An 11,958-nucleotide genomic window follows, 5' to 3' on the forward strand; every position below is an offset into this window, starting at 1 on the left:
ATGGGGAGTGTGTGTGTGTGTGTGTGTGTGTGTGTGTGTTGGAGTGGGGTGGGGGTGGGGGAGTAGTTAATGAGGGATCTCTGAAGAGGAACCAGATGGCCTTATTCAGTCCCATGTATCCACAACACCGGGAAAATACTAGTATGGATTCTTGGAAATGTAGTAAAATTCTGGATTCTGCTAAGGAAATTAATGGTCAGCTCTGTTATAGGAAACTGATTATTTTTATAGCATTTGAACTCCTTTTTCTCTCCTTACGGCTGTGATGCCTGTCAGTTTTCCTTTGACTAAAACTGAAGAAGAAAGATGAGATGAAACTCAAACCAAGGCTTTATGATTATTGAGCAACAAACATTACAAATTTGTGAATGAACAGTTGAAATAAGGCTAATATGGTGTTTTAGGAACATCTCCGAAAGTATTAACTCATGGGTGCAGTAAGTCACATGAAACGTTCCAACTGCAAACTGGAAAATCCTCAACCAGAAGAACTCAACAAAAGGGACGCCTATAAAATGTTCTGGAGAAAGTTTAAGGCAAGTTTGCAGGATGAACCTTAAGAGTGAAATTCTACAGATGTTTTCTCTTCTTTTCCTTTGAAGGCAAGCTGTGAACAGATGTTTGCTAGGATATCAGTGTGAAGAAATGATACCCAAATGCGTTGTGCAGGTACCTTTTGAGACTTCCTACGATTTACAGTCCAAATGTGTGAAAAATGCCCCTTTTAAAGGTACATGCTGGAGCCTATTCTTAGTGTCTCATGAGAGCCAATTCTCAGGACTGTTTGAACTTAGTTGTTCAACACAGCCATGGCTAGAACTTACATTATATAAACTCACAATTAGTTATATTAAAAACAAAGGTAATAAGTACAACTCATCAGTTCCCAATTATTTACAACTTACTGCGTTTCTGAGTTTATTTGCGGCTCTTGAATCGTGATGTGCTACTCCGCGTCTCTTCCCAACTCCGCCTTCAGTGATACCACATGGATGGTTTAAAATCAGCCAGGGTAGGACTAGGTCCACTCTGTGCTGTGCTTAGGTGCTCAGTCGCGTCCGACTCTGCAGCACCGTGGACTGTGGGCCACCAGGCTCCTCTGCCCGTGGGGATTCTCCAGACAAGAATACTGGAGTGGGTTGCCATGTGCTGCTTCAGGGGATTTTCCCGACCCAGGGATCGAACCCAGGTCTCCTGCATTGCAGGCAGATTCTTTACTGTCTGAACCACCAGGGAAACCCAGGTACACCATGGAAACTGATAAATGCTACAAATCAAGGCTTTCTCCTCACCACCCCCACCCCACCTCCATGGCCCCCGAGGGACACACCACTGCCTGTTTGTTTTCCAGAATGCCGAGGAATGATTCCGTCCTGTTCACTCTCCTCTGACCCCTCTCTGCAGTGAAGCAGGCTCTGTTACCCCCAGCCTGAGCCACAGAATGTGTGCTGGTATCATTTCCATGTCTCCCTTCACTGGAGCTGGAGCCCTCTGCTAAGGCTCCAGGCTCTGTGTCCTTAACTATCCTGCTCTGCTATTGGATAACCTTTTTCCACTTTGAAGGCTGCTAGAGCAAAAAAGGTATGCACGTGACACCACCCTTATGGCAGAAAGTGAAAAGGAACTAAAAAGCCTCTTGATGAAAGTGAAAGAGGAGAGTGAAAAAGTTGGCTTAAAGCTCAACATTCAGAAAACTAAGATCATGGCATCTGGTCCCATCACTTCATGGCAAATAGATGGGGAAACAGTGGAAACAGTGTCAGGCTTTATTTTTGGGGGCTCCAAAATCACTGCAGATGGTGATTGCAGCCATGAAATTAAAAGACTCTTACTCCTTGGAAGGAAAGTTATGACCAACCTAGATAGCATATTAAAAAGCAGAGACATTACTTTGCCAACAAAGGTCTGTCTAGTCAAGGCTATGGTTTTTCCAGTGGTCATGTATGGATGTGAGAGTTGGACTGTGAAGAAAGCTGAGCACCGAAGAATTGATGCTTTTGAACTGTGGTGTTGGAGAAGACTCTTGAGAGTCCGTTGGACTGCAAGGAGATCCAACCAGTCCATTCTAAAGGAGATCAGCCCTGGGTGTTCTTTGGAAGGACTGATGCTGAAGCTGAAACTCCAGTACTTTGGCCACCTCATGCAAAGAGTTGACTCATGGGAAAAGACTCTGATGCTGGGAGGGATTGGGGACAGGAGGAGAAGGGGACGACAGAGGATGAGATGGCTGGATGGCATCACCGACTCGATGGACATGAGTTTGGGTAAACTCTGGGAGTTGGTGATGGACAGGGAAGCCTGGTGTGCTGCAATTCACGGGGTCGCAAAGAGTCGGACACGACTGAGCAACTGAACTGAACTGAACTGAGGGCAAAAAATCCTTCAAATCTCACCAAAAGTTGGATGTGCGATGTGTGCTTAGTTGCTCGTGTCTGACTCCATGAACCCACGGACTTAATAGCCCACCAGGCTCCTCTATCTTTGGGGACTCCCCAGGCAAGAATACTGGGTGGGGGTTGCCATGCCCTCCTTCAGGGAATCTTCCCAACCCAGGTGTCAAACCTGGGTTTCCTGCGCTGCAGGCGAATTCTTTACTGTCTGAGCCAATGGAGAAGCCCAATTTTTCTCATCAGTTATGAGTAATCTCTGGAAGGTAAAGTCTTTACTTCCATTTGGAATCTATGTACTCCTGAGTTTTGTCTTTTTTTTTTTCCTGGAGTGATGGGGGTATCATAAGAATTGGTGCCTCTTAAAGTTTATGGTGCAGGCCCTGTTAAAATGCAGATAATTGATTCAGTAGGTTTTGGGATGCGGCCTCAAATCCCAGATTTCTGAAAAGCTCCCAGTGGTTCTGTCACTGTTGTCAGAAGATCACACTTGGAGTTGGAAAGGTATAGAACACATCAGAATATCAAATCATTACTTCATTATTTTTGGTTATCTTTTTGTTTGTTTGTTTAGCTGTGCTGCCCAGCATCTGGTATCCTAGTTCCTTGATCAGAGACCGAACTCATCCTGCCTGCAATGGAAGTGCAGAGTCCTAACCACTGGACCGCAAGGGAATCCCCCGATATTGTTACTTCAAAAGACAGAAAGGAAAAAGGAAAAATGGCAAGAAGGAGAAAGGACTGAGCAGGAAAATGACAACGAAGAATAAGATGAAGTTCATTAGACAATCAAGCACAGAGAAAAAGAAACCCTGGCCTCATTTTATCAAGGTATTCGCCCTCCAGGTAGGAACTTTATTACATCGAATCACAACTGTAGCCTGAGCGCTATACCAGCTTCTTCTCATCCTTTTCCCTGGTAGAGAATGGATCTTTGTGGGTTAGTGGGTCAGAGTGAAGAAAAGAAAATCCTTACTTGCCATCACCCAAGCTGTGGAGTTAGTTTTCCTCCTCTGTTCTGAAAGTTATACTTCCAAGAATGATGGGAAAACTAGAGAGCAGCCCTGGGAACATTCATATATCAGGGTGGGCATTAGAATTCACATCGAAAACTCTCCAAGTTTAGTTCAGACCCTAAGATTTTCTAGGCAGTGGGACATTAGAGAAATCAATTCTGATTCCAACCACCAAATCCACTGAGTTTACCAGCATTCTTCCTATGCATAGAAAAATTATGTGCTGACTTTCATTCCCAAACATGTCCCAACTGACTGATTATTTCAGGAATAGCTGACATTTTTCTAGTGCTTGCTAAGGATTAGGTAAATGAGAGAAGCTGATGACTATGTTGGTATTTCTATTTTATCAGTCAGTTGGCTTAAAGCAAGGATGGGGAAAACTATGGCCCACTGCCTGTCTTTATCTGACACATGAGCTAAGAATAGATTTTAAATGGCTGAAAAATAGAGGGAAAAAGAACATTAATTAGTGATTCATGAAGATTACATGGCGTCCAAGTTCCAGTGTCCATAAATAAAGTTTTATTGGAACACAGACACTCCCATTCGTTCACATGCTGTCTCTGGCTGCTTTTCTGCTACGGAGTTGAATAGTTGTGACAGAGACCATATGGCTTACAAAGCGGAGGATACTTATTATCTGGCCTTTTATGGGAAATGTTTGCTGATCTCTGATTTAGAATGATAAAGTAATTCCCACAAGAGTATGAAATGATTCTGTGAGACCCTAATGGCCTGAAAGAGTTTGTACCACTTCCAGGAAGGCGCAAAATTCCCAGGAAATAGCTTCTATACGAGAGGGATTTATCTCATTAACTAACAACTCCCAGGCGCATGAAACATTTTGTTACGTGGCTTCATTCAACTGCTAAAACCCTCCCCTGCCACATGGAGAGCCCTGTTCAACAGGACGGCTATAGAGTAGGGAACAAAACTCCCCCGTAAGGCTCAACTGTTTTGCATCCTGAGACGGAGCACAGGGAGCCTTGCAGCTTCTGGAAAAAGGAAAAGAGAGCTCCAGATTGTAAGAAACAAGAGTGGTATTTCGAGTGTCATCTTGAATTTAAAGACCTAATTTTAAAACCCGGTATTGTTCTGGTTCTTCATGTCCTTTTGTCAGACGCTTCAACCCAAACACTGTATTTCTGGAGAACAGTCCTCCCCTTCATGCACACGTTGTGTCGCTCAGATGTGAAGTTTCTATCTGTGGAATCCGCTGGGGCAGGTTGCCTCAGTAACAGAACCGAGCGCATTTAGAGACCTCACAAATCGGTCTGTGAGCGGTCATGCGATGAAGGGAACGACAATGAGTCAAGGCAAGTTGTACCAGCGCGTTGTTAAGAAATAGACAACGTATTTGCATAATTGAGATTTGTGACATCCATGTGCGAAAACTTGCCATGACACCAGTGATGAATTAATGGAATGGCCTAAAATGCAGAGTGCAAGCATATTTTACACCTCCCTCTAAGGGACTTGACAGGACAGATTCTGGCAAAGAACTCTCAGAAATAAATGAATAAGCCCACAGACAGGGGAACAATTGTTTGCCGAACTTTGGCATTAAGCCACCGATCTCGATGTTGGTTCATTCAACACAAACTGGGTAAACATACAGAGAAAACACCCATCTCAGAGGAATAGCCCCAAGGATGACAGCGTCACCGGAAATGTAGCCATAATAATCTCATAGAATTATAAGCCTTCTATTGTACATCTATCCTGAAGAACCAGTTCTGAGCCACCTTTAGGTCATATGTGGGTCTAAGACGATGCTGAGGGCTGAACAGGGATGTATAAGAGGAAAGCCAGTCCTTGATGAATGGCAGTTGGAAAGGCAAGCTTGCTTTTCAGAAAGCTGTAACAGCTCTTAAGGTTACACATGGTAATTTTCACACACTGATATTCTCACAATTAAAGAAAAGTAATATTTAAATGATTTTCACTGCTTCCAATTTTGGCAGTACGTGGGCACAGAGCTCGGAGACTTTTCGAATGAGTGGTGTGATTTTTCTGCGCTGGCCTTGAACATATTGTTGGACGCTCCAGGGGAGTTTGGCTGCTTGCAAGAACTGAAAGACTGGGGGAGAACAAAGCTCTCTCAGAGACTTGAATTTTTTCTCCACTGGAATGTGGTGGAAAGAATGCTGGGCCAGCTGGCTTGGTAGTGGACTGGCCTCCAGGAAGTTGCTTAACCTCTGGGGGCCAGCTCCTTGCTCTTCTAGTAGAAGGACTCGACTGGGAATATGCTGAATACTTAATAACCCCCGGAACACCAATTCTCAAAGTGAGGTACTGCCATGTCCGTTTCAAAATACCCTCTGTGGCATGTCATAAATGCAGATTCCCAGCAACTGGAAGAGATATGTTGGATCAGAATCTCCGATGTGGATGCTCCAGAGTCTGCATTTTTAAGAAGCATTTGGAATTATTCGTGTGCATAGGAAAGCAGAGAGGAGAAGAGTCTGGGCTCAGAGAAGGCCAACCAATTATACCGCCTTCCTAAGTCTCAGTTTACTCATCTTAAAAAATAGTAGATAGCCATAATATCAACGTCTACCTCCTAAAGTTATCAGGAGGATTAAATGTATATACACATATACATTTAATGACTAAATATATACAGGCATGGCAAATGCTCCACTTATCCACAGTAATTATAAAATTCATGGCAGCTAAGATTATTTAGACTACACTTTGACATTTAGAGTTGACCTATTTTTTATTGTAAAGGAGATATAATTCTAAATTCTGGCCGGAAGCCCACAACTTTATCAGATTAACATCACTGCAAGTGAAGAAAATTCCTGTTGGATAATCTAGCTTTTGAACAAGATTTTTCTTTTTGTGTTTTAGCCACAAGCTTACTTCCGTCTCCTTCCTAGACCCACAAGGACAATTCAACTGCCCTCTAGCCCTCCTGTATCAGGCCTCAAAGCTCTAGGGAAAGAAAAAAGAGTGCAAGTATCAGTTGTCATTTACCACCAACCGAAAGCAAGCATTGCCCTGTTCACAGTGTGTGCTGCCAGTTTTCTTTCTTCTGGAGAAACCCCCTTCTGAGCGGGTGGGGGTCACACAAGCGGCATGACTCCTTGCTTCCCTCCGTCTTGCCTTTGATCAGGCTCTACAATTAGAGCAGCTCCAGCGAGTTGCCTGCTCCTTGCTCTCCGGATAAGCTGCGGTGAGGGCTTGATAGTCAGAATTACTTGGAAGGAAATTATAGCTCTTCTCCCCTTGGAAAGTCTGTTGAGTCTCTCCAGGAGATCCATCACAGGGAGGCTGCTACAGATTTCTCTCTCTGTGTGAAGACTGAAATTCAGGTACAACAGCTTTGTTGGGAGTTAGGGATGGGGGAAGGAGGCAGAGATAATGACAGAAAGAGAAAGAGAGAGGGAGAGAGAGGGAGACTGTTTATACAGGGGAAAGGTCAGGATGATTTTCCCAAATAAAGAAGTGTGTGTGTCTTGAGTATGCTCTGGACCAGCTTCCACTGAGAAAGAGGGACGTGCGTGCTAAAGTGTCCAACTCCTTGTGACCCTATGGACTGTAGCCCACCATGCCCTCCTCCAGGGGATCTTCCTGACCCAGGGATCGAACCTGGGTCCCTTATGTCTCCTGCATTGGCAGGCAGGTTCTTTACCACTAGAACCACCTGAGAAGCCCTTTGAGAAGGAGGAACTCAGTTCTTCGCCTGTCTGGGCTGCGTCCACACACCAGGTGGCACCACTGTCATTGCTTGGAGAAATGGCTCTTTTATTTAATTCCCTAAACATGGATTGGGCACTTACTAAGTGTCAGGTGCTCTGCTGAGCCCATAGTTGGTCTATGATAATGTCTGCGTTAACCCTACATTTCAGTAATGGGTCAGTGGGTGACATTCTTTTAGGGACAGTCATTAAGAGTCCAAGGATCAAGCAGAGACTGTGGACCTAGAATGAAAAAAATGTTAATCATTGTTAAAAACAAAAAGATCTGTGTTCAGCAGGGCAGCTCAGGTCTTTCCTGGTGGTCCAGTGGCTAAGATTCAGTGCTCCCAATGCAGGGGGCCTGGGTTCCATCCCTGGTCAGGGAACTAGATCCCATGTGCCGAAATAAAGATATAAAGATGGAAGATCCTGAGTGCTGTAACTAAGACCCAGCACAGCCAAGTAAAATAAATAAATAAATAAATTTTTTAAAAGAATGCCAGTTCAAGAGCTAATGCAAAACTCCAGCTCAGTTTTGTGAATGGTCCTGAGTGCAGCTGATGGTCAGTTTTTGCACATGGTTGGGTACTAGCCATCAGACTCTCTGATGCTAAGATTAAGTAACTGTGAGGGTCGAAAAAAGCCTGAGCTGTTCCATTCTTAATGGAGGGTATGTCAGTCAGCTATGGGATGAATTGCAGCCCCTCTCCTTTCAGACTCTCTTCTTACTAATTCTTTCTTGGGGAAGTGTCTCAGACCTAATCTGCTCATTTTTCTCATGAATCCTTCATCACCTTCTTGGATTATTCCTCAGGCACCCCAGCTGACCCCATACCTGTAGGCTCCTCATATCTCTACATCTCCAGTTTTCCTGGTGTATTAAAATTTAATTTATGGCCAGGCATCATTTGTTACTTTCACCTAGGCAAGCCAGTTTTCTTATCATCTATACACACACACACACACACAAGACACGCACATGTAGCTTTCCATTGTTCTACATGCTTGCTTATTTATTCACTCAACAAATGTTTATTGAGCTCCTTCTGTTCACTAGGCACAGTCCGGGTGCTGTGGGTGCAGGAGAGACCAAAACAAAGTCCCTGCCTTCTGGGAGCTTAAAGTCAATCAGCAATGGGATAAACGATAGAATAGATGGATACTCTGGGAGGTGGTAAAAAGTGCTGTGCAGGAAAATAAAGCTCAGAAGAGGATAGAGAGTAACTGGAGGGTGCATAATTTTAGATTGGGGGGGTCAAGGGAGGTGGAGAGGAAATGACCCTTGTGGCTGGAGGGAGGTGGCAGCTTCTCAGAAGAGAGAACAGTGAGCAAGGATGCCCTGCTTCAGAGCATGCTTAGACCGTGCAAGGGAGAGCGTGGAGTCCAGTGTGGCTGCCTGGGAATTGGGAGAAGATAGAGTCCAGGTCAGTGAGGCAGCTCGTATCAGCATCATGGTTTAAAGGACTGGAATGGGACCCCAGGAGAAGTAGTATCATCTCGTTCTTGATCTTGGAGAGGTCATGTATTATTATAGGTGCCACATAAGGTGTCTGAGGAACAGAAAGGGGCTTATTTGTCAACCTCTGGGGCCATGTACAGTTATACCCAATTATCCTAAGTCCATGTAGCTTGCATGAATCCTACACGAAACTCTTCTTCCCTTAGCAGTTTTTCTGGCCCTCAGCAGAGGATCATAGTATATTTCATGACACCAATCCTCCATTTTTCTCCAAATGTGTTTTTACTTTTCAAACAGGTGGTGTTAGTAGCGATGGGGACCCCAAGATGATACCTAGACAGTGGTGTACCCCAGAAGCACTGGAAGAGGGAGCACGTTCTCTCCTGACAGGGTTTATCACTAATGGCTCCATCAGTCTCTTTCAGTACATCCTCTAAAGAATTAAAAGAAGTAATTGAAGAACTGTCCACAGTGGGCAAGCCTACAACTTTCCTGCTGAGTTTATTCTTATTCCTCCTCCAGAGTGAATCCCAACTGACTATTAATTAGATTGCTATTTACCAGCTAAGTGCCGAAAGGGTGACAGTGATAGATATTCGCAGTGATATTAGCAGTGATGCTCACCTAGCAGGGAGAATCTTACTTTCAAAGGACACCACACAATGTAGTAAATTGTGCTTTCAGTTGTTCAGAGCAGATATGTTATCCCTCCAAACTGCTAGAGGGAAATATTCAGCTTGTTATCTTCTTCTACATTTAGCTTCAGATGAATTCAGTTTTGCAACCACTTAAAAATTCTTTTATTTCCCATTCTATTAGGGAAAAGGCAAAGAATGTTCCATCGTTGGCACAGGAGGGAAAAAAAAAGAGAGAGACATCTTCCCTGTCCTCTTTCCTGCTGCTGCTGCTAAGTCGCTTCCGTCATGTCTGACTTAGTGACCCCATGGACTGCAGCCTACCAGGCTCCTCCATCCATGGGATTTTCCAGGCAAGAGTACTGGAGTGGGTTGCCATTGCCTTCTCCCCGTCTTTCCTGAATCTGCCATATATTTTTAAAAAACAAAAATTCTCTCAATTGTATGATTATTATGTATCCTGACAGCTTCAAGAAATTTGGTAAAAGGATGCCTTCAAACTTCTTCCCTTTCCCCTGAAGTAACATGATTCAGGTAGACTTGCAGACAAGATCAAATACTAAGGACCAGATGACCTTCCCACTAGAAACAATTAGAAGCAAAATACGTGAAACAATGACTTTTAAAAAATGACTTATTTATTTTTGGCTGTGCTGGGTCTTCGTTGCCACGCAGGCTCTTATCCAGTTGCGGCTCACGGGCTTCTCACTGCCGGGGCTTCTCTTGTAGAGCCTGGGCTCAGTAGTTGTAGCAGCCAGGCTCGAGAGTGCTGGCTCAGTAATCGTGGCACACTGGCTTAGTTGCCCCACGGCGTGTGGGATCTTCCCAGACCAGGGATTGAACCTGTGCCTCCAGCACTGATGGGTATTGAACCAATGAGCCACCACAGAAGCCCACAGTGACTTTTAAGACAGTGGACATCATGCAATAAAGGACAATGGTCCCTGAGAGATGGAAAGCAAATAGAGTGAGTACCTTATCTAACTGCCTTGATAAAGATTCCAGCTGATGGTACAGGGAAGGAGAACCCCAAACAGCCAATGGAGTCCTTGAATTGGGAAGAAGATGCTGGGAGTTCAGGAAGGGAAAAGGTGGTTAGAGTTTGCAGAGCAAAGTACTAAGAGGAGACAGAGAGAACTCTGGGGACTGCACAGGGTCTCCTTGAGTACTCAGCACAGGACTAGTCAACACAGGCAGGTGAGAAAACTACTCAAGACTGGGGAAAGAACCACCCAAAGGGATTAGAGGAAATGGTACCCAGAGCTCTCACAATGCCTGTTCTCACTTGTTGGACTAGAAAAGCTCAGAACATATAGGTTAGAGTACTCAGAGGGTACTAAGTACTTGTCCTTGGTAGGGGGGAAAACTAACCCTTCACTAAGCATCACTATGGGCTTCTCTGGGGTTAAGAACCCATCTGCCAATGCAGGAGATGAGGGTTCTATCCCTGAGTTGGGAAGATCTCCTGGAGAAGGGAATGGCTACCCACTCCAGTATTCTTGCCTGGAGAATCCCATGGACAGAGGAGCCTGTCAGGCTACAGTATATGGATTTACAAGAGTCAGATATGACTCAGTGACTAAACAACAGCAGCAACAAAGCATCTCCACAGTCCCACCTAACAAATCATAAAAGTAATATTTGAAACTGCATCCAAGTAATGGAACTGCACCCAAGAGTTTAGGAATATTTGTAGAAACACAGAACTCTTCTGGAGCCAGCGAAATAAAACTGATGATGTTAGAAATCTAATTAAAAAAATGGACCAGGCGTGCAAAGAAACAAGAAGCTACGATCCACAATTAGGTGAAAAATAAGTTAACTAAAAGAGACCCCAAACTCACACAGATGTTGGAATTAGCAGACAAGGGCTTTAAAACTTATTATTGCTATATTCTATGTGTTCAAACACCTAGAGGAAAGTTTAAGCAGGTGAAGATTAGAGAGAACATGAGTTTGAGCAGACTCTGGGACATAGTGAAGGACAGGGAAGCCTGACGTGCTGCAGTTCATGGGGTTGCAAAGAGTCCGACACGACTTCGTGACTGAGCAAACAGCAAAAGACAGGAAAGATACTTAAAGGACTCAAACTGAAATTTTGGAAATGAAATTTTTAATGTCTGAGATTAAAAAAAAATACTCTGAATGGGATTAATGACAGTCTTAATCCATTCAGGATCCTATTAAAAAGTACCATAGGCTGCTTGACTTATAAACAACAAGGTCCTAGTGTATAGCACAGGGAACTATATTCAATATCCTAGAATAAACCATAATGGAAAAGAATATAATAAGGAATGTATACATATATATATACATACATATATATGTATAACTGAGTCACTTTGCTGTGCTCAGTAATTAACACAACATTTATTTTTTTTATTTTTATTTTTTAGATCTTCAAGCACTTCTTTTAATGTTTTTTTTTTTATTTTTTAACTTTACAATATTGTATTGGTTTTGCCATGTATCAAAATGAATCCACCACAGGTATACATGTGTTCCCCATCCTGAACCCTCCTCCCTCCTCCCTCCCCATACCATCCCTCTGGGTCGTCCCAGTGCACCAGCCCTAAGCATCCAGTATTGTAACACAGCATTTAAATTCAGCTATACTTCAGTAAAAAATAAAAAAAAAAATCAATCACTTAAAAAAAGGGAGCTCACCTGATTTGGCCAGGTCCACCCATGGGGAACCTTAAATTCATCTGCAACCATGAGTGTGATGCCCCATCATATTCACAGGGTCCACCCATATTCAAGGAGAGG

Source organism: Bos taurus, chromosome 23 (genome assembly GCF_002263795.3).
Source record: "Bos taurus isolate L1 Dominette 01449 registration number 42190680 breed Hereford chromosome 23, ARS-UCD2.0, whole genome shotgun sequence".
Classification (NCBI taxonomy): domain Eukaryota; kingdom Metazoa; phylum Chordata; class Mammalia; order Artiodactyla; family Bovidae; genus Bos; species Bos taurus.